Genomic DNA, 20,174 nt, shown 5'->3' with positions numbered 1-20,174 from the left:
AACATATAGTGTCTGAATGACACAGCCTGGAGATGGGGGCAGCAGGAGGAGACCATATAGTGGCTGAATGAGACAGTCTGGAGTTGGTGGCAGCATGAGGAGACCATATAGTGGCTGAATGACACAGCCTGAAGTTGGTGGCAGCAGGAGGAGACCATTTAGTGTCTGAATGACACAGCCTGGAGTTGTCGGCAGTTTGAGGAGACCATATAGTGGCTGAATGACACAGCTTGGAGTTGGTGGCAGCATGAGGAGACCATATAGTGGCTCAATGACAAAGCCTGGAGTTGGCAGCAGCAAGAGCAGACTATATAGTGGCTGAATGACACCGCCTGGAGTTGGCGGCAGCATGAGGAGAGCATATAGTGGCTGAATGAGACAGCCTGGAGTGTGTGACAGCAGGAGGAGACCATATAGTGGCTGAATGAGACAGCCTGGAGTTGGTGGCAGCATGAGGAGAACATATAGTGTCTAAATGAGACAGCCTGGAGTTGGTGACTGCAGGAGGAGACCATCAAGTGGCTGAATGACACAGCCTGGAGTTGGTGGCAGCATGAGGAGACCATATAGTAGCTGTATAACACAGCCTGGAGTTGGCGGCAGCATGAGGAGACCATATAGTGGCTGAGTGACACAGCCTGGAGTTGGCGGCAGCATGAGGAGACCATATAGTGAATGAATGAGACAGCCTGGAGTTGGTGCCAGCATGAGGAGACCATATAGTGGCTGAATGAGACAGCCTGGAGTTGGTGCCAGCAGGAGGAGTCCATATAGTGGCTGAATGAGACAGCCTGGAGTTGGCGGCAGCATGAGGAGAACATATAGTATCTAAATGAGACAGCCTGGAGTTGGCGGAAGCATGAGGAGACCATATAGTGGCTGAATGACACAGCCTGGAGTTTGCGGCAGCATGAGCAGACCATAGAGTGGCTGAATGACACAGCTTGGAGTTGGCGGCAGCATGAGGAGACCATAAAGTGGCTGTATAACACAGCCTGGAGTTGGTGGCAGCATGAGGAGACCATATAGTGGCTGAATGACACAGCCTGGAGTTGGCGGCAGCATGAGGAGACCATATAGTGGCTGAATGAGACAGCCTGGAGTTGGTGCCAGCATGAGGAGACCATATTGTTGCTGAATGAGACAGCCTGGAGTTGGTGCCAGCAGGAGGAGTCCATAAAGTGGCTGAATGACACAGCCTGGAGTTGCTGGCCGCATGAGCAGACCGCATAGGGGCTGAATGGCACAGCCTGGAGTTGGCAGCAGCATGAGGAGACCATACAGTACCTGAATGACACAGCCTGGAGTTGGCGGCAGCAAGTGCAGACCATATAGTGGATGAATGACACAGCCTGGAGTTGGCGGCAGCATGAGGAGACCACATAGTGGCTGAATGACACAGCCTGGAGGTGGGGGCAGCATGAGGAGACCATATAGTGGCTGAATGACAGCCTGGAGTTGTCGGCAGCATGAGAAGACCATATGGTGGCTGAATGACACAGCCAGGAGTTGGCGGCAGCATGAGGAGACCATATAGTGGCTGAATGACACAGCCTGGAGTTGTCGGCAGCATGGGGAGAACATATAGTGGCTGAATGACACAGCCTGGAGTTGGTGGCAGCATGAGCAGACCATATAGTGGCTGAATGACACAGCCTAGATTTGGCGGCAGCATGAGGAGACCATACAGTAGCTGAATTACACTGTCTGGAGTTGGCGGCAGCAAGTGCAGACCATATAGTATCCAACACAGGAGAAAAACAAAAACAGTGGCACCGGAACCACTAGCCCTCACAACCACGAGATGGAAAAATACTCACTCCGGGCAGGAAACCAGATCAAACCTTACACGGCGGTGCTGGGACAATAAATAGATATCAGTAAATTGCAAACCGAAGAAAAGGACAGGCGTCCTGCACTCACCGTTCAGGATCTTGTCATGCGACTCCCATCTCGGGTCGCTCCTCCTGCGGGGATATCAGGACGACGTGGGGTGCTCAGAGGCGACTGCCGGCGGTTTCACGCATATCAATACGCTTCGTCCGGCCTCGTTTCCATCATCGCCCTGTGCGGAAGAAATAGTGCAAGTAAAGGTCATGTGACCATATGTGAGCTTATACCAGAGCTAATGAATGCAAAAGTAAAAAACTCTTCATACCGCATGCAAAATACGTGAGGAGGCATCTTACTGGTAAGTATATCGATACTATAAATTACCTAAGTAAGGTTTAACTAATTTGAAAATTATAGAAAGGGGGAAAGATCCAGCCGATCATTTAACCCTAACAGTCCCTGTGCTTCCAAGCGAAGGATCCAGCGGGCCTCAGCCTGTAATAATGTTTTACGCCTATCCCCAAAGCGCGATGATGGAAACGAGGCTGGACGAAGCACATTGATATGCGTGAAACCGCTGACAGTCGCCTCTGAGCGCCCCACGTCGTCCTGATATCCCCGCTGGAGGAGCGACCCGAGATGGGAGTCGTATATCCAGATCCTGAAAGGTGAGTGCAGGATGCCTGTCCTTTTCTTCAGTTTGCAGACCATATAGTGGATGAATGACACAGCCTGGAGTTGGCGGCAGCATGAAGAGACCATATAGTGGCTGAATGACACAGCCTGGAGGTGGGGGCAGCAGGAGGAGACCATCAAGTGGCTGAATGACACAGCTGGGAGTTGGCGGCATGAGGAGACCATATAGTGGCTGAATGACACAGCCTGGAGTTGGTGGCAGCATGAGGAGACCATATAGTGGCTGAATGACACAGCCTGGAGTTGGCGGCAGCATAAGGAAACCATACAGTAGCTGAATGACACAGCCAGGAGTTGGCAGCAGCAAGAGCAGACCATTCAGTGGATGAATGACACAGCCTGGAATTGGCGACAGCATGAGGAGACCATATAGTGGCTAAATGACACAGCCGGGAGTTGGCGGCAGCAATAGCAGACCATATAGTTGCTGAATGACACAGCCTGGAGTTAGCGTCAGCATGAGGAGACCATATAGTGGCTGAATGGCACAGCCTGGAGTTGGCGGCAGCATGAGGAGACCATATAGTGGCTGAATGACACAGCCTGGAGGTGGGGGCAGCATGAGGAGACCATATAGTGGTTGAATGACACAGCCTGGAGGTGGGGGCAGCATGAGGAGACCATACAGTAGCTGACCATGTGCCACCTACACCACCAAGTATTGATGTGATGCAAAGACCTCTAAAAGGTGGAAAGGAACAACGTATGGTCCATTGTAACCGGTGGGGGTAAAAACTTCTCCTGTAAGGCCCTACTCTCGCATTATTAATTCCCTTCTTGGCAAGTTTTACTTGCGCAAAAAAGGAGGCCCCACACAGGAACCTCTTCCTATTTCCACCTGCAAACACTGCCATTTCCCAGGGTTTTTAGGTGGAAATAGGGAGAGGGTCTTGTGTGGGGCTACCCTTTTAAAGATGAGTAACACTTTCCTCGAAAAGTTGGAAGGGAACAACATATTGTTCATTGTAGCAAGTGGGGGTAAAAAATGATCCTGTAAGGCCCCACTCTCGCCCTATTAATTCCCTTCTTGGCAAGTGTTACTAACGCTAAAAAGGGTGGCCCCACACAGGAATCTCTCCCTATTTCCACCTAAAAACCCTGGGAAATGGCAGTGTTTGTAGGTGGAAATAGGGAGAGGTTCCTGTGTGGGGCTGCCCTTTTTAGGGCGAGTAACACTTGCCATGAAGGGAATTAATAATGCAAGAGTAGGGCCTTACAGGGGAAGTTTTTACCCCCATTGGTTACAATGGACCATACATTGTTCCCTTCCATCTTTTAGAGGTCTTTGCATCACATCAATACTTGGTGGTGTAGGAGGCACATGGTGTTTTTTGCACGCCTTTCCTTCTGTTTGATTTCAAAAAAATTTTGGGTACATATATTTTATCCTAAGAAAAGTTACGTTTTAGCTAATGCATATCCTCAGCACTTACTTGTGGTCTGAAGCCGAGGAATGTCTGTAACTGGTTGAGAAACACTGTCTTAGACAGTAAGGCTAGAATTCCACTGAGATTTTTGCCCTGCGATTTTTTTTGGCTTAAAAATGCCAGAAAAACTGCCACAGTTTTTCACTGCGTTTTGGCGTTTTTTCTTGCATTTTTACCTTTGTGTGGAATTTTACAAAAATAGTTGGGTACCAAAAAAAAAAAAAAGGATGCAGTAGGGATGTAAAAATTTTATTTGACTAAATGTTTTTTTTATAACAAAATTTTAATACATTTTTTTTATAAAGTGTGTGTAACTTTTTTTTCTCTTTTTTTATTTATTTTTTATGTAGTATTACTACTCCCAGCATGGATCAGACTATTCTATGATGGGAGTAGTAGTAGTACCTGTTATGATAGACATATCGCCTCGGGTGTCAGTCTGACACCCGATGTGATCGTCCATAATACAGCAGAGATGCGGCTCTGTACAGCGCTCGCATCCCTGCTCTGTACTCCGGCGAGTGATGAGAATATAACATCACTCATTCATATTTTCCGCCAAGAGTGGGGATTGGCCGGATGGTTGCAGCCAATCACAGCTCTGAGTGAGTGGCCTGCGGGAGTATAGTGCAGAGATACGAGCGCTGTATACAGCCTCTCTGCATCTCTGCTATAGATAGGACGATCGCATTGGATGTCAGTAGCAATACCCGCTGTGACCTGCTCTTACCTGCAGGTACTAATACTGCCAACAGGGAGCACACTCTGCTCCATGCTGGGAGCTGTAGTACCTGCATTAATAGACAGATCACAGCAAGTGTAATTTCTGACACCCGCTGTGATCTGTCTATCAATGCAGGTACTACAGCTCCCAGCATGAAGCAGAGTTTTCTCCATGTTGGGAGTAGTAGTACCTGCAGTTAAGAACAGATCACAGTGGGTATCACTACTGACATCCGCTGTGATCCTCCTGTATAATGTATAGATGAGTCCGCTCTCCTATGGTCCCCTGCCCTGCCGTATATATACACCTAGTCATATTTTCCACAGAGAGCTGTGACTGGCGGGAACCATCTGGCCAATCACAATTCTCTGCGGGAAATATGAATAGGAGTATATATACGGCAGTGCAGGGGACCTGAGAAGAGCGGCCGGCCGCATCTATACATTTATACAGAAGGATCGCAACAGGCGATCTGTCTATTAGTACAGGTACTACTACTCCCATCATGGAACAAAGTGTTCCATGCTGGGAGTAGTAGTACTACCTAAAAAATGTTTTTAAAAAATGTGAAAAATACACACACACACACACACACTACATTTTTATTATTCTCGGCTACATTTTTAGTGCTTTACCCGCCCACATAAATTGATCCCTTTTTAAAAATTTATAAAAATTTTGAAATAAAAAAGACACATTTCGTTAGATACAATTTTTTCCATCACTACTGTATATTTTAATACTTTTTTTTAATGGTACCCTACGAAATTTTTATAAAAAAGTTATCTCCATTTTGGATCGCTAAAGTCCAAAAAAGAATAAAAAACCGACTGCAAAAACGCAAAAGTTAAAACCAACATGGTGTTTTTCTTGGCGTTTTTGCTCTCCCATAGACTTCTATGGGACGGAAAACTCCACAATTTCAGGGCAAAAAACGCCAAACTAGGTTTTGTCAGGCGTTTTGAAAATCCAGCCTCTGAGCCCAAAATTGCTGAAAAACACCAAAAGGATAAAAAAAAAAAAAAACGCCAAACTGAAAAACACCGAGTGAATCTGGCATTTTGCAGTTTACTATTGACTTGCAGCTAACATCTGGATGCTGCGTTTTTTCGCAGAAAGAACGCCGTGCGGGAAAAATTGGCGTTTTATTTTTTTACGGCATTTTTGCAAAAAAAAACCTCAGTAGAATTCCAGTCTTACACTTATACTACAGGGGCTGTTTACTGCAGGAGGAGCAGGTCCATTTTACACACAACTATACATGTTGTCTCTATACGCCACACATTCTCAGAGCATTGCCATCATGTCAGCATGATTGAGCAGACATCCCAGGCAGTGGAGAAGAAAAGGCTATGCTGGTCACCTAAAGAGACAAAGAATAGGTAAGCACTGTGCATTGGCCGCAATATTTATGGAAATATTTCACATATGGCATTTGAGGGGTTGCAATCCTTTATGCAGCACCATTTAATATGGATGTCACGATGCCGGCTGGCAGGTAGTGGATCCTCTGTGCCAGAGAGGGATGGCGAGGACCGCGCTAGTGGACCGGTTCTAAGCCACTACAGGTTTTCACCAGAGCCCGCCGCAAAGCGGGATGGTCTTGCTGCGGCGGTAGTGACCAGGTCGTATCCACTAGCAACGGCTCACCTCTCTGACTGCTGAAGATAGGCGAGGTACAAGGGAGTAGGCAGAAGCAAGGTCGGACGTAGCAGAAGGTCGGGGGCAGGCGGCAAGGTTCGTAGTCAGAGTGGATAGCAGAAGTTCTGGTACACAGGCTTTAAACACACAAAACGCTTTCACTAGGCACAAGGGCAACAAGATCCGGCAAGGGAGTGCAAGGGAGGAGACCAGATATAGCCAGGGAGCAGGTGGAAGCCAATTAAGCTAATTGGGCCAGGCACCAATCATTGGTGCACTGGCCCTTTAAGTCTCAGGGAGCTGGCGCGCGCGCGCCCTAGAGAGCGGAGCCGCGCGCGCCAGCACATGACAGCAGGGGACGGGAACGGGTAAGTGACCTGGGATGCGATTCGCGAGCGGGCGCGTCCCGCTGTGCGAATCGCATCCCCAACGGCCATGACAGAGCAGCGCTCCCGGTCAGCGGGACTGACCGGGGAGCTGCAAGGAGAAAGACGCCGTGAGCGCTCCGGGGAGGAGCGGGGACCCGGAGCGCTAGGCGTAACAGTACCCCCCCCCTTAGGTCTCCCCTTCTCTTTGTCCGGTAACTGCCTCCCCTGGGATGAGGACACCGGGAAAGGATGGAGGGATTCCTCAACGGCAGGCAGAACAGCAGGAGTAGGAATGGGGAGGGAGGGCAGAGGGCGAGACCTGGCACGGGGCAGTGTGACACCAGGACGAGGGCCCTGAGGGGACACAGAGGCTTGCCTGATGGGACTGGGAGGGGGGGAGAGGCATTTCCTGTGGCAGGCAGAGTCCCTAACGACCTTAGGGGGACCGGGTACAGGAGGAACCACAGGGTCACGGCAGGGAGTACTGGGAACCGGTTTAAGGCAGTCCTTGGAACAAGAGGGACCCCAACTCTTGATCTCCCCAGTGGACCAATCCAGGGTTGGGGAATGGTGTTGAAGCCAGGGTAGTCCAAGGAGAATTTCGGAAGTGCAATTAGGAAGGACAAAAAATTCAATTTCCTCGTGATGAGGTCCGATGCACATTAGGAGGGGCTCCGTGCGGTAACGCACGGTGCAATCCAACCTGGCTCCGTTGACCGCGGAAATGTGGAGTGGCTTGACAAGACGGGTCACCGGAATGCGGAATTTATTCACTAAGAACTCCCGAATAAAATTCCCAGAAGCACCAGAATCCAGGCAGGCCACGGCTGAGAGGGGAGAGCTGGCTGAAGTAGAAATCCGAACAGGCACCGTGAGACGTGGAGAAGCCGACTTAGCATCAAGAGACGCCACACCCACGAGAGCTGGGTGCGAGCGTGCGTTTCCCAGACGTGGAGGACGGATTGGGCAATCCACCAAAAAATGTTCAGTACTGGCACAGTACAGACAAAGATTCTCTTCCTTACGGCGATTCCTCTCTTCCAGGGTCAGGCGAGACCGATCCACTTGCATGGCCTCCTCGGCGGGAGGCCTAGGCGCAGATTGCAATGGAGACTGTGGGAGAGGTGTCCAGAGATCTAAGTCTTTTTCCTGGCGGAGCTCTTGATGCCTCTCAGAAAAACGCATGTCAATGCGAGTGGCAAGATGAATGAGTTCATGCAGGTTAGCAGGAGTTTCTCGTGCGGCCAGAACATCTTTAATGTTGCTGGATAGGCCTTTTTTAAAGGTCGCGCAGAGGGCCTCATTATTCCAGGATAGTTCTGAAGCAAGAGTACGGAATTGTATGGCGTACTCGCCAACGGAAGAATTACCCTGGACCAGGTTCAGCAGGGCAGTCTCAGCAGAAGAGGCTCGGGCAGGTTCCTCAAAGACACTTCGAATTTCCGAGAAGAAGGAGTGTACAGAGGCAGTGACGGGGTCATTGCGGTCCCAGAGCGGTGTGGCCCATGACAGGGCTTTTCCAGACAGAAGGCTGACTACGAAAGCCACCTTAGACCTTTCAGTAGGAAACTGGTCCGACATCATCTCCAAGTGCAGGGAACATTGCGAAAGAAAGCCACGGCAAAACTTAGAGTCCCCATTAAATTTGTCCGGCAAGGACAGGCGGAGGCTAGGAGTGGCCACTCGCTGCGGAAGGGGTGCAGGAGCTGGTGGAGGAGATGGTTGTTGCTGCTGTAGTTGAGACTGAACTTGCTGTAGCTGTGACTGTTGCTGCTGTAGCTGCGACTGGAGTTGCTGTGTCATGGTGGTCAAGTACGACAGCTGGTGCTCTTGTTGGGCGATCTGTCGGGCTTGCTGGGCGACCAGTGTAGTGAGGTCGGCGACAACTGGCAGAGGAACTTCAGCGGGATCCATGGCCGGATCTACTGTCACGATGCCGGCTGGCAGGTAGTGGATCCTCTGTGCCAGAGAGGGATGGCGAGGACCGCGCTAGTGGACCGGTTCTAAGCCACTACAGGTTTTCACCAGAGCCCGCCACAAAGCGGGATGGTCTTGCTGCGGCGGTAGTGACCAGGTCGTATCCACTAGCAACGGCTCACCTCTCTGACTGCTGAAGATAGGCGAGGTACAAGGGAGTAGGCAGAAGCAAGGTCGGACGTAGCAGAAGGTCGGGGGCAGGCGGCAAGGTTCGTAGTCAGAGTGGATAGCAGAAGTTCTGGTACACAGGCTTTAAACACACAAAACGCTTTCACTAGGCACAAGGGCAACAAGATCCGGCAAGGGAGTGCAAGGGAGGAGACCAGATATAGCCAGGGAGCAGGTGGAAGCCAATTAAGCTAATTGGGCCAGGCACCAATCATTGGTGCACTGGCCCTTTAAGTCTCAGGGAGCTGGCGCGCGCGCGCCCTAGAGAGCGGAGCCGCGCGCGCCAGCACATGACAGCAGGGGACGGGAACGGGTAAGTGACCTGGGATGCGATTCGCGAGCGGGCGCGTCCCGCTGTGCGAATCGCATCCCCAACGGCCATGACAGAGCAGCGCTCCCGGTCAGCGGGACTGACCGGGGAGCTGCAAGGAGAAAGACGCCGTGAGCGCTCCGGGGAGGAGCGGGGACCCGGAGCGCTAGGTGTAACAATGGAGCAGAAATTATTCTGAATCTGAGCTTATGTCCATGACAATTATGTCCACAGGAATTCTCTGGTGGATTCTGCCAGATGGTTGAACATGTACAATCTTCTGGAGGAACTCAGATGCCTGTTGGATGTTCTGCACCCAGCAGCAGAAATCCAATTGAAGTCAATAGGATTATTCTACACGGTGGAATCCGTGCAAAATTCATGGTGAACATTCCCTATGGATCGGTGATAACTTAAAACCTTGAGATAAACCCGTTACAAGTACCTTGCTCAGCTCCATTGCACATACATGTTCCTTTTTTTATGCCCAGGGGCTTCCCTCATTGTCTTGACAACATTGCAGGTCCGTTCCTTAGTGAGTGATGTGCCGGTTGGTGAGACCAATCACCTTGGTGCTGGGGCTCTCACCTCCTGAAAGGCAGGGGATTTAAACCTGCTCTGATTGCAGCCCTGTACTATACTGCTGTCTAGTATTGACCCATGACCTGATTCATACTTTTGCACTAGCCTTTTGGTTTTGTACCATGCTACTCTCTAGATATGATCCATAATTTGTCTTGACTCTGTCTTTGCCTGTGTGATTTTGTACCTTCTTTGCCTGTGCCACCAACCTGCTTTGTCAGACTATTCTGGCTACTCTGATGCCCATGCACATAGTCCGTCAGCCATTTGAAGGCCGTCATTTAGGGCAGATCGTTCAAGTAGGTAGAGAAAGGAGTTTGGGTCAAACAGTAGGTTGCACTATTTCCCTACTTCGGATGTGACAAAATCATTTAACCTAGTTATGGCCATGTACTATATTGTTGGCATGCTGATATTAGCCAATAAATATATTCATGTGTACAAAACATTCACTTTCTTAAAAAATACATGCTTTTTTTGCTCACATTAGGCAACATACAATACAACATGACTGCACTGAACTCATATTGAACTAATAGAGAATGTGTGCATTGCCCTTCCAATAACTATGCCCATTATATTTAAGCAGGACTCTGGTTATTCTGTATGCTGACTAATGCAATAACCAAACTGCGCTTGATGTTGATTCCCATGGTAATACATTTATATGGCACCTACAGAGACTCAACTTATAGTCTCTGGAATAAAGAAACTGTAGATTCATTTATAATAGGTAACACCTCGGTAATCATTATGGATAAGTACTGTCACCCCTTTAACTGTAATATTCTTGCAATGACGCTATGGTTGATGCATTTCTCACCTACCAGGTGAGCAGTGCCAATAAGGCTGGAGCCAGAGATGCCGATTAAAGATTTTTGTGAGGATTTCTACTATCTGTAAGTGAAAAACAGACTTTTTGTTGTTGAAGAATCTATAAATATTATAGCCACAAGACTATACAGTATAGAGTAACTTAAATAACCAGAAACACAAGATCAAATCTCTTTGTTACAGTATACAATACTTATCACAAATCTAGTGAATAGGCTAGGTTCACACGGGTTAAAGCACGACTGACAAATTACTATTAATTCCTTTGACTAACCCTTCAAAATCTTATTACCACTGACCAGTAAAGACAGAAAGAGAGGTAAGGAAGGCAAAAAGACAAAGAAAAAAATCAAATAATTAATTTGCCTATTCTGCCAAAAACTTAGGCATATAACATGATTTAGAGTTTTTGTATATAGTTTACCATATAAAAACCCATCATCACTTTTTTGCTGTCTGAACCAGGAGTCTCCGCTGGCTTCTCCTCACCCTGTCAGCTTCGATTGATAGATCTGTCAGTCAAGGCTGGTGGGGTAGGAAGAAGCCACTGGGGACCGCCCCCATGACTTGTGGTTCAGGAAGCATTAAGGTGATAACAGGCTCCCTTTAAATAAATGATGGCAGTCTGCAGTTAATAGACTACCTCATCCAGTGTATTCCAACCAGTGTGCCTCCAGCTGTTGAAAATCTACAAAGTTGTAGTTTTGCAACAGCTGGAGACACACTGGTTAAGAATCACTAACCTAATGTGTCCAAAATAAGCTTTTTAGGAAAAGGTGCGATAGATTAGGTGGATACTTCCCCAAAACGAATGAATAAATGGGTCAAGGCAAAGTAAGTCTATTTTCTAAACAAATAAATAATTACTGATAGGCTATTATTAGAGAATAATGCAGTGGCAGACCTACGCTTTGGTGAACCCACCACTTGCCGGGGACACACACCCTGGGGGACGCAGGTTGCCAAAGCACTGTTGGAGGGCCCCAACACCGTGCAGGTGCAATCAGGCCATTCATCTGTGCCTGCACTGTGGAGGAAGAAGGTTGCAGACAGGTGCAGCGGAGGAGATTGCTGCAGGGGAGATGAGGTTAGCATAAGTTTTAATTTTTGGGGGGGGAGGAATCCCTCTCTCATCCTGGCATCTTGGGGGGGGGGGGGTGACTACCTGCCTGGCTAGCTTTTGGGCTGCCTACTTACCTACATATCTACATGCCTACCTACATGGCTACCTATGTAGCTACCTAACTGGCTACCTACATAGCTACCTACCTACCTGACTTCCTACATAGCTTACTACTTACCTACAAAGCTACCTACCTACCTGGCTACCTACATAGCTTACTACTTACCTACAAAGCTACCTACCTACCTGGCTAGCTACATAGCTACCTGACTACCTACACAGCTACCTACATAATGGAAAATAGGGGGAAAAAACACTTACAAAACTATTACATTTAAGACATTGGGGGAGACTTATCAACCATTGTGCAAATAAATAGGGGAGCAGTTGCCCACATCAGATGGGGTAGTCATCTTAATATTTTTTTTCTCCATCAGGATTATGCAAATTAGGCCTAAGTGTCCAGGGGGTGTTCTCCAGCATGGTAAAAGCCCAGCCTTTGGGAACTTGAGTCTCAGTTGCATAATAACAAAAAAAAAGCTTATACTGTATATCAGCACTGGAAATATATAGAGATAAAAACAAAGATATGCCCAGAATCCTTATGACTAGCCCTATCTAGCCATGAACTTACTTACACCCCGCTCTAAGTATTTTTATTCATCAATGATAAATTAAAAGTTAATTATTTTCACTAACATTTAGCAGTCAATTTTAATCCCTACCCGGCCAATTCCTCATCATATTATTTTGGCCTTAGTCAGAACGCTGTGTCTGCATGAGGTTACTGAGCAAGCGAGAGGAGCACATGTAATTGCCTACAGCACGTCCTGTGCCACTAACTTTAAACAGGGGCAAAAATAAAAACAAAACTCTAAATACTTTGTGTTCTGCCAAACCAAAGCTAGAAAATAAGAGCATCTGGAAATAGAATTAAGAAACAAACAGGAGTGGCCCAAAGTTTCCCCTATAAACGAGGTAGTAAATAATATGTACTGTATAGGTATGAAACATATATGCAAGGAGCTATACCCCAGTGCCCTGTAAACATGAAGTAATTCTACGATGCCCAGCCATCAGCAGCAAAGCCCCGGCCTGCCGCTCTCTCTTGCTGAGATGCATAATTTTGACGTCAGCCCCTGTTCACAAAGGTTTAATGAGTTTCAAGCTGTGGCACCGGGCTTGGGTGAATTCCACACTTTTTTATGGGTAACGTGCCTCTAAAAAACCCAATGCAAACAGTGTGTAATGCTTTTCTAAAGCGGACCAATAATTGCTAGCATATGAAGCGCACTAATTTTATGAGGGCTTCAATGGCATGCGAAAGGACTGATTCATGAAAGCGTCGAGCAACCTTTCAGTGGGTTTTCTGTGAACTGGGCTCGTAAAAAGTGCAGAATGCACCAAAACAGGCAAGTAAATCTCACCATTTGGATGGTCATTAACAGTGCAAATCTGTGCGCAATGGTGTAATTAATAGAACACCATTTGGCTGGAAGGAAAATGTCTCTCTCTCCCTCTTACCTGTTCCTGTGCCCATTGTAAGTTTATTAGTTAGAATGTTCTATTCCCTACAGTTTATTTCTAGCGTCACACTGAGTTCCATTAGACAGAATTTTTTATATATGTTATTTGGTCATTTTATTTATTGAGGTGAAGCCTAATATAGCCTTCTCTTATGTTATTCTGACTCCGGGACTAGAGCTGAGCAGCAGATGTATCCATCACTTGATTGTTGCCTGTTATCTGCAAGCAATAGGAATTGAATAGAGATGCCTAAAAGGATATGACAGTTTCAGAAGCTAAATTTTTTTCTTTGTATAATATAAAGTAGACTTTCTGTTGGCTTTTATAGGCACTTTCATTCGCACAAATGCTACATAGATCAATAGTACAAGCGAATATAAGAGACTTTGTAATATATCTTATTAGAAAATCTGCACAGTTTTGTCTTGTGTCTGCAAGATAAGAAAGAAAAGTCTGTAGAGAGAGGAGGAGGTAGCTCCGCCCACCAGATCTAGGAGAACTGCAAATAAGAGATGAAGCCTGGAGAGCAGAAATATGCTAAAAAAATACTCTCTACAAGCTATTAATGGTCATAAATAGTGCTGCTCCTAATGTACACACAAAGAGCAGATTATCCAGAAAAGTCACCTGAAATGAATGGTAGGCTTTAAAGGGGTAAAATGCTTGTTGTGTTTGGGGTCAGTGCAGGCACTGTTTAACCAATCAGCGGCCGCAGTCCCGCCTCAACCATTGATTGGCTGAGCATATTGCCGACCCCAAGCAAAGCCACTACTGTGTAACGGGATCGGCTCTGAAAATATACCAGACATAAAAACATCTCTGACATGTGAAATTACAGGATAGTGTGGTATATATCTATTATTATATTAAAATAATTTTATACTACGTATCATAGGTGTGTGGGATGTCTTTGTATTTATCATGTTTGATTACACCATTCCATAAAGTGTATTTTAACCTCCCTGAAGTATGATAAAAACAGGTCTGTCTTGCATATGTTGGGTCAATGGGACCCTTTAGGTAGGCTCTACATGTGTGAATGAAGCCTTATCTCATTGCCTAGACTTCTTACATGTGAGCAGGAACTGGATGTGACTTCAACCTCTGGATGTCGACAAATGTATTTATTTTCATTTACATTTGATTTTGCCTTTCTTGTATAGCTCTCATACTTCAAGGGAAACCTTTTTACGTAATCCAATGTGTCACTTGTTGATATAACGTATGGCACAAAAGTATCAAAAGTACACAAAAGTACTTCACACAACTATAAGTGGTCATATTCTTTTTTTCTCCATGTTTCACATTTTTTAGACCAAATAAATTCAATAGAGAAAACATTTTTATACCCCCTTTGTACTTTATTTTGATATCCTTTTATACATTATGTTGATACCTCTTTTATACTTTATTGTTATAATCCCTTTCAATTTTGGATACATCCCTGTATACTTTATTTTCATACCCCTTCTTTAAACTTATTATACACCCCCTTTACATTTTATTTTTATACTCACCTTTGTACTTTGTTTTTATACCCCTTTATAGTTTATTTTATACCCCTCATTATATTTTATTTATATCTCCTCCATTATACATTATTTTTATACCACCCTTATGCTTACATTTTTATATCCTCTTTATACAAGTCCATGTGTCCCTGTCTGCCGGCAAGGCTGGGATTCGCATTGTGGGACGCGCCCGCATGCAAATTCCAGCCCGTCACTCACCATGCTCCGCTGCTGCCTCCCCCTCTGTGTCTCAGCTCCGGCACGCGCGTCCCATTCTTCGAGGGTGCGTGCGCCGGAGCTCTGAAATTTAAAGGGCCAGTACGCCCAAAATTACTGTCACACCTGTCACTACATTATTAAGTTCCTGCACCTCCCCCACTTCCTTGCCGGATCTTTAGTGCCCCTAGCCTGAGATTAAGTGTTCCATATTGCCTGTTTGCCTTATTAATGTATCCAGACCTTCCCGCTATGTTATTTGACTTCGCACCTTTGCCGCCTGCCTTGACCTTCTGCTACGTCTGACTACGCTACTGCCTTATCCTTTGGTACCTCGCCTTGCCCAGCCGTGTCAGGGGTAGCGACCTGGGTGACCTTGCGGCGGGCTCTGATGAAGACCAGCGCCACCTGAGACTCCGCTCCCCGATACGGCCCGAGTCATCAGCCACACAGGTTAGAGGATCCACATCCAGCTCTGTAACACCACCATTATACTTTACTTTTATACTCCCCTTTATACTTTATTTTAATGCCCCCTTTACACTTTACTTTTATACTCTCCTTTATACTTTATTTTTATACCCCCTTTATTCTTTATTTTATACCACCTTTATACTTTATTTTTATACAACCCGTTATACTTTATTTTAATGCCTGATTAACACTTCACTTTTATACTCCCAATTATACTTTATTTATACCACATACTGAAACTAGCTGAATCAAACTTTTCCCATCAGTAGCACCTTTTTTCCTGACAAGCCCTATACAACTATCAATCAGTCAAAAGACAACAAGATAAATGGACGGTTCTCCATGTGAAGTCTAAAGACTACTGTACAAGGGTCACTTTAAGGCATTCCTGCATTTTACGCTTTGAGGAATCTGTAGTCTAAAGGCTCCAGACATAATAATAGGATGTGGTAAGTTTTTATGACTTTTTCGCTTGTAATGTTCAAAGTAGGAATAGAATGTTATTTATTAGTAATAGTACGTTAGTGAATCTGCATCATGAAGGTTTTCTATGTTTCTAATTTCCTTCTAGTACAACACATTCAGTCATGTAAATCCTCCCACAACATCTGAAAATGAAAATATCTGCAATTAAATCCTATACAATGTAGAGTCTTTGACGATTAACTAGTGATCAGCTCACCGCCATTGTTCATGGAGTTAAAGCGGTTATCCAGGAAAAAAACTTTTTATTATATATATATCTCGGGAACCGCCCAGTTTAGAAGCAAATCCCCATAGCAAACCTCTTCTAAACTGGGCGGTTCCCGAGACACGTGTCATCAGAAAGCACTTAGACAGAAAAGAACAACCTTAACTTCAGAAGCGCATAAGTACTGAAAGGATTAAGATTTTTTAATAGAAGTAATTTACTAATCTGTTTAACTTTCTGGAGCCAGTTGATATATATATAAAAAAAAGTTTTTTTCCTGGATAACCCCTTTAAACAATGTCAGGATGCACAGGAGATGAAGATATGCGGCCTGTATCCCAGTGATACATGTAGTACAAGAATTAGAAAAATTTCTCCGACTCACAGTAAAATTCCAAAATTTATTTCCAACACATTAAAAGTGAAAGAGTACAAAAATTTTAATAATAACAACGCAAATAAAACACAGACATCCATTTGCATTTTTATTATTTTCCTTATTTGTACTTTTTTGCTTTTAATATATTGAGAAAAAAAATTTGAATTTGACTGGGAGCTGGAGAAATCTTCATTCTTCTACTACAGAGCGAAATGCAGTGGGAAATCTACAGTATACCTGACCCATGTGAACACACCTTTACTGAGCTTAGATCTTAGATCCAGGAAAAAACTTTTTTATATATATCAACTGGCTCCAGAAAGTTAAACAGATTTGTAAATTACTACTATAAAAAAAATCTTAATCCTTTCAGTACTTATGAGCTGCTGAAGTTGAGTTGTTCTTTTCTGTCTAAGTGCTCTCTGATGACACCTGTCTCAGGAACCGCCCAGTTTAGAAGCAAATCCCCATAGCAAACCTCTTCTGCTCTGTGCAGTTCCCGAGACAAGCAGATATGTCAGCAGAGAGCACTGTTGCCAGACAGAAAAAAAACACTTAACTTCAGCAGCTGATAATTATTGAAAGGATTAAGATTTTTTAATAGAAGTAATTTACAAATCTGTTTAACTTTCTGGAGCCAGTTGATATGTAAAAAAAATAGTTTTTTCCTGGAATACCCCTTTAAGTAAGGCTTGTTTTGGACCTGTTCACAGCCTATATGCATGTGCTTAGTACATAGGGTATATAATTACCCATACAAGTTACCCATATACACTGACAGTTGGCTGGCCTTAGCAGTGTATATACTATGCAGTTACACAGAGTGCATCTCCTTTTATAACTTAAAGGAGTACTCCGGGATAAGAAAACTTATCCCCTATCCTAAGGATAGGGGATAAGTTTCAGATCGCAGGGGGTTCGACCGTTGGGGCCCCCCGCGATCTCCCGTACGGGGCCCCGACAGTCAGCGGCCAGGGGCTGTGTCCGACCACCGCATGACGCGGCAGCCGACACGCCCCCTCAATACATCTCTATGGGAGAGCCGGAGCGCTGCAATCAGCAGCCTCCGCCTCTGCCATAGAAATGTATTGAGGGGGCATGTCGGACGCTGCATCATGCGGTGGTCGAAATGAGCTATTTCGGCAAAGAGCCGAGAGCCCCGTACAGGAGATCACGGGGGGCCCCAGCGGTCGGACCCGCCGCGATCTGAAACTCATCCCCTATCCTTAGGATAGGGGATAAGTTTTCTTATCCCGGAGTACTCCTTTAAGGGTCTATTCACATGTATAGTATTCTGCGCAAATTTGATCCGCAAATTTGATCCACAGGATTTGAAAATGTGTTCAGTCATTTCGTTTACATTGAAATCTGCAGCAGAAAATCCTGTGCATCATATCTGCGAAAGAATACTGTACGTGTGAATAGACCCTAAGGGTACGTTGACACATACAGGATCCTGCGCAGATTTGATGCGCAGGATCTGTAACTGCAGATTAGAAGCTGTGTTCAGTCATTTAGTTTACATTGAAATCTGCAGCAGAAAATCCTGCGCATCAAATCTGTGTACGTGTGAACGTACCCTAAGCGAGCACAACATGCTTGCTTTACCTCAGTGGCTAATATTGGTGAAGGTCTACAGCAGGACATTTTGCAGGCATTTTGTTCTTTGTATACTGGGTACAAAACATGTTGACCTACTGTATTTTCAATAAACGTCTACATGACATCTACCAGCGTCTTCAATAACTACACGGGTTACAGACAAGAAAAAAGCCAATGCCTGCTAAATGCACTTACTTTTTGTGCTCCATGGGGATGCCAAACTAAAGACCGGTCTATACTAAATGATCAGAGAAGAGAGATGGCAGTGACTTCAGCAAGCAGAATATACTGCTAGGAAGTTTATGCGATTGTTGTGTTGTGGTGAGTGCAGTCCATAGCGCTCCTGTCTGCAATATTCTGCCTTATACATTCTATCCTTTTTATTTTTTTTTTTTGGATTCATGTTCAGGATCCTCATCCTTTGGAGTCAAGATCAACTACAAAAGACATGTCTCCCACTGGAGAACCTATCTGAGCTGCTTTACACATTACATTGCATAGGCAATGCGTAAGGCAAAATGTTACCAGTTGTCCTGCTAGGAATGCACCCTCCTCCTCAGTGAACTGAAAGCAAGTGAGCACAGGAATGAAGAGGATACCAGAAGAAAGAAGAAGGAAGAAAAGGAATCAAGCATGGATTTTATAGCACTTGTATTAGCATTTTGGATTCCTTTTATTTCTATGGATATCATATTGGCACAACGGATCCATAAATTGTCGTTGTGTCATATATTATTGATATGCCATTGTCATTTTGCATGGCGGATTTCATTCTTACTTATATAAAAAGTTTCTTTCTTTTATTATTGGCTTCACCCACCACACAGGTTTGCTGTTATTTAAAAAAAAATTTTTCATTTAAACCCCATACAATACATTTTGAAGTGGATTTTAAACATTTCAGGTGCAGTTTTTAGTATTAATATAAGTAGCAAAATACTAAATAATACATATCCCATAATGGCGTAACCACTACAACCTGTAGAAAAAAGGAACAGTTTATTTACACCACACAATAAAGAAACAAAAAAATAACATTGGCGGAATTGCTGGGCAGGGTGGTTCTCTTTTTGCCTCCCCCTAAGGCTAGGTTCAGACTTCGTAATCTTCGGGCAGAAAATTTCCGCCCGGAGATTCCGAGTGTGTCCAGCGCCGGCTGAATTAGTCGGCGCTAGGACCGCAGGGACACTGCAGTCTCCAATAGACTGCAATGTGTTCCGCATGGATTTCCGCCTGAAGAAAGAGCAACCCCATTCTTCAGGCAGAAATTTCCAAGCGGATTTTCCGTTCACAAATTCCGCTTCACAAATTCCGAAGTGTGAATTTGTGATCGGAAACCCATTCACTACACTATGCATTTTAGCAAGCGGAATTTCTGCCTGCAATTTCAAAGCGGAATTGCAGGCGGAAAAACCGTAGTCTGAACCTAGCCTAAAAAGATCAGTGACTTATAATTGCCCAAAAATTGTACCATTAAAAATAGAACTTGTCCTGCAAAAAACAAGACCACAAAGCCTCCATTCAACTACGTGGTTAAAAAAAAATAATAATAAAAAATAACTTTTGGCTCTTTGTATGATGTAATAAAATAACTAAAAAGGTTTAAGTCTAAGTTCCATCACTTGTATTTCCTCTGAATATTCCCTCGTTATCTTTATTTACATTTTAGTGTAAAGCCATTCATCCATATTTCATCTATGACATCAGCTGAATACCTCTTTAAGATCAGATAATAGGTAGGTGAGAATTCCCCCTTAAACATATGAAAGAATAAGCCATAGGGGTTGTTGTAATATTTTATACCTTCTTTCTCCAATTAATTTTTTGCACAAATACCATCGTAACATTAACAACCTGGTGAGATGAGGAGATGGTTCTCCTATTCAATGTGGGTTTATTTCTATGGCTCTTAACTGATTAAAATATGATTTATAAAAAGGAAAAAAAAAACACTTCACATGCAGTCGTGCAAAATGGTTATGGGATTCATATAGGCAGGTGTGCTCCTCTATTTCCTTATAGGAAACAAGACACGGGCCGTAGCACACATAACACAGAGTCATTGCAAAAAACTTTGCAACAGCTGTAGGC

At 44.9% G+C, this 20,174-nt stretch overlaps 1 long non-coding RNA gene across 1 annotated transcript in view; it reads left to right on the top strand.

Moving 5' to 3' along the window:
• LOC130295574 (uncharacterized) overlaps positions 1-18,886 on the top strand; it is a 35,634-nt gene extending 16,748 nt beyond the window's left edge. Inside the window, exon 3 of the long non-coding RNA XR_008848916.1 lies at positions 18,493-18,886. This is a non-coding gene — a long non-coding RNA (uncharacterized LOC130295574). The remainder of the gene's footprint in view (positions 1-18,492) is intronic.
• The last annotated feature ends 1,288 nt before the right edge of the window (positions 18,887-20,174 follow it).

Source organism: Hyla sarda, chromosome 11 (assembly GCF_029499605.1).
Source record: "Hyla sarda isolate aHylSar1 chromosome 11, aHylSar1.hap1, whole genome shotgun sequence".
In the NCBI taxonomy this organism is placed as follows: domain Eukaryota; kingdom Metazoa; phylum Chordata; class Amphibia; order Anura; family Hylidae; genus Hyla; species Hyla sarda.
Note: the sequence above shows the minus strand (reverse complement) of the source record. Positions and strands in the feature narration are given on the sequence as shown.